This window comes from Leptopilina heterotoma, unplaced genomic scaffold (assembly GCF_015476425.1).
Source record: "Leptopilina heterotoma isolate Lh14 unplaced genomic scaffold, ASM1547642v1 Lhet_17, whole genome shotgun sequence".
Taxonomy (NCBI): Eukaryota; Metazoa; Arthropoda; class Insecta; order Hymenoptera; family Figitidae; genus Leptopilina; species Leptopilina heterotoma.
Genome location: NW_025110886.1, coordinates 1,204,813 through 1,208,756, shown reverse-complemented (window position 1 = coordinate 1,208,756; position 3,944 = coordinate 1,204,813).

The following is a 3,944-nucleotide window of genomic DNA, read 5'->3' as shown; positions in this document are numbered from 1 at the left end:
ATCGTGGCGTCGCATTTCCGTAATAATGATAATAAAATGCTAATAAAACTTTTTTTTTTAGTTAATTTACTTTTATTATAACATATCAGAAAACAATATAAACAGTTTTGATTTTTTATGTAAATATTCAAATGGTAGAATTTCCGAATTAATAGTAGGGAATATTTTTGAAATACATGGTATACTGTAAATTTACAGCACTTTAGTGAAGTAAAATTACAATATTATTTTGATGGATAATTGTTTCTTGTACTTTTGCTGTAAAATCACAACAGAATTTTCTAACAGTGTAGGGAATATTTTTGAAATACATGGTATACTGTAAATTTACAGCACTTTAGTGAAGTAAAATTACAATATTATTTTGATGGATAATTGTTTCTTGTACTTTTGCTGTAAAATCACAACAGAATTTTCTAACAGTGTACTGATACCAACTATTTACTACTTTTTTTACATTATGCTATACTATTTGGGTAATATTTTTATTTCAGACACTAAAAGCTATACTATATCAGATTTTTTTCGAGAATTTACTTTAAAATCGCAAATACACTGAAAAAAAAATTCGGCAGAATGTGCTTTTTACTCAGGCAATTTTTGCCTAAGAACAAAAGCAATACACGTAAAGCAATTGTTTCTTTTAAAAAAAGGCATAATTTTTGCTTTTAAAAAAGGCAAAAATTTTAACTAAGGCAATTTTTACCTTTTTTTAAAGGCAAAAATTGACTTTTTTTAAAAGAAACAATTGCTTTACGTGTATTGCTTTTGTTCTTAGGCAAAAATTGCCTGAGTAAAAAGCACATTCTGCTGAATTTTTTTTTTTCAGTGTACTAGAAATCAAAAAACTTCTAAAACATTATAGTCTCAAATTCTTTGAAACGATTCTATTATTTTTAAAAATAAAAAATATTCGAAATTCATTTTCAATATCTTGTATTTTCATAAAATTTCGCAAAAAGAATTCAATTTAAAAGAAAAAATTTATAAAATTCATGCGAAATTCAATTATTTTCATAAATAATAAAATATTCACAGGAATTTAATTAATTTAGAATTTAGAAAAAAAATTTCGAAAATATCAATTATTTAACAAAAATTTTTATACAATTCTTCACAATAATTCAATTATACTTTCACTAATAATAACCTTTTTGCATGGAAATTCAATTATTTAGAAAACATTTTTGATAAAATTCTAAGCAAGAATTCAATTATTTACATAAATAATAAAACTTCATCGAAGAATTTCAATTATTTTCAATATTATTTTTAAATTAATTAATAAAAAATTCAATTATTTTTACAAATAAAATTTTCCACAAGAATTGAATTATTTAAAATAGAATTTTTATAATATTAATTATATTTCAAAAAAAATTAATTATTTAAAACAATGTTTCTAAAAATTATTATAAAGAATTCAATTAATTTCAAAACAAAACCAAAATTTTTCTCAGTAATTTAATTATTTTTAAACATTTTAATAAAACTGTTTGCCATAATTCAATTATTTTCATATAAATAATAAAATTCTTCTGAGGAATTGAATTCATTTTGAAAATTAAAATAAAATTCTTTGCAATTATTCAATTATTTTCATAAATAATAAAATTTATGGCAGGATTTCAATTATTTTTAAAACAATTTTACAGGTATTGCTCAAAAAATGTAATTATTCTTAATTTAATTTCAATTCCTCCAAAAAAATCAATTATTGAAAAAATTGTTTTTTTTAAATTCTTGGGAAGAATTCAATTATTTACAAGAATATTAAAAATTTTCAGACGAATTCAATTATTTTCAAGTAATTTAAAAAAAATTATTTGAAAGAAATCAATTATTTTAAATACAATTTTAATTATATATTTTTTTTTAAATTTAATTATTCTTTTAGATTTTAATAAAATTTATTCTTCCTGAGAATCCAATTATTTACATAAATAATTCTTTGAAAGAATTCAATTCTGTCGATAAATAACAAAATTATTACCGAAAATTTAATTATTTTGAGGAATATTAATAAAATTCTTTGCAAAATCCAATTATTTTTGAAAGTAATAAATTTTTCCTTGGAAATACAATTATTTTAAGAAATTTTAATAAAATCGTTCGCAGGAATTAAATTATTTACATAAATAATAAATTGCCTTTTAGGAATTAAATTATTTTCATAAATAAAAAAATACATTTTAAGGATTCAATTATTTTCATAAATAATACAATTCTTCTCAGGAATTCAATTATTTTCATAAATAATAAAATTCTTCTCAGGAATTCAATTATTTTCATAAATAATAAAATTCTTCTTAGGAATTCAATTATTTATTAAAATTTTAATATTATTCTTTGGAATTATTCAATTATTCTCGTAAATAATAAAATTCCCAAAAATTCAATTATTTTGAGTCATTTTAATAAAATTCTTTGCAAAATTCAATTATTTTCATAAATAATAAAATTCTTCTCTGGAATTCAATTATTTTTAAAAATTTTAATAATATTCTTTGCAATTATTCAATTATTTTCATAAATAATAAAATTCCCGAAAATTCAATTATTTTGAGGCATTTTAATAAAATTCTTTGGAAAATGCAATTATTTTCAGAAATAACAATATTTAGGAATTCAATTATTATTATTATTATTATTATTATTATTATTATTATTATTATTATTATTATTATTATTATTATTCAATTATTCAATTATTTTCAAAAAAAATTTAATAAAATGCCACACAGACATTCAATTATTCTCAAAAATTCCAATAGAATTCTTTGTAAAATTTAAATTATTTTTAAAAGCTTTTCACAATTTTATGTTTTCTAATATCTACTTTTTTTTATAATATTTCCAAACAGAATTCAATTATTTAAAAATTTTTTTTGTAAAAATCTTTGTAAGAATTCAATTCTTTTCAATGAATTTTTTGAAAAATAAAATAAATTTTTTTCAATTTTCAAAAATTTAATGTTTTGAAAAAAAGAAAAAGTGTAAAACGTAAATATATAGTTACTTTTTTTAAATTTCTTGTAGTGTATAATATTATTTTAGGTACTGAAAGATTAAAGAATTGCAAAAAATATTAGATGCCCCAAAATGAGGTCAACTATATAATTTTCTTAAAATTTTACAGATGTTACTTTAAAAATGAAACATTTTTTTTTATTATTTTTCATTGTCAAATGATTTAAATTCTTTTTTCATTCAACTCCTGAACAAGCGGATAAATTAAAAAAAACATATTTTTTCAAAAAATAATATTTTAAAACTTTGCTAAAATATTTTTTTGAAACTTGGCAAAAATAATTTTTTTTTTTTATTTTTATTTACGTTTCAATAATAAATCCTAATATAATTCGCACATTTTTTTAACGAGTGAAATTGAAATTTAATCCGAATATCAATCCAAAATTCCATCAAGAAACAATTTTACAATCATAAATATATCGGTCGAAAGAAATCCGCCACGTATGAGAAAATAAATTTGTACACTGCAATGTGCGTGCATCCATTATTTAATGTATTTCAATCCCCATAAAAAATTTTTAGCCACAGAACAACAATATATATATATATATATTGTTGCACAATAAGTAAAAAGCCCACCCACAGCGCGTGCACGATCTTTCAAGTGGTTGTGCTCTTCTTCGCTACCAGTATTGAATCCGGTGCATTGTTTTTCTCTATACATATAATCCTGAGAAGAAAAGATTATTTGCATCGACTTCTTGTCGACAGTAAATTCCACTGTCTCGGGCAAGAAAAAAAAATTTTTTTTTTAAAGAAATCCTAGCAACATCTGTATATGTATTCATTATGCAATTGTTCATAATATAGACATAGGGTATAACTAGCAGTTTCTATATATATATTTCTCGCCCGTCCATTAGGCACGTCAGCATGTTGTATCATTGTAGATCATTTCCTGGACGGGAAAA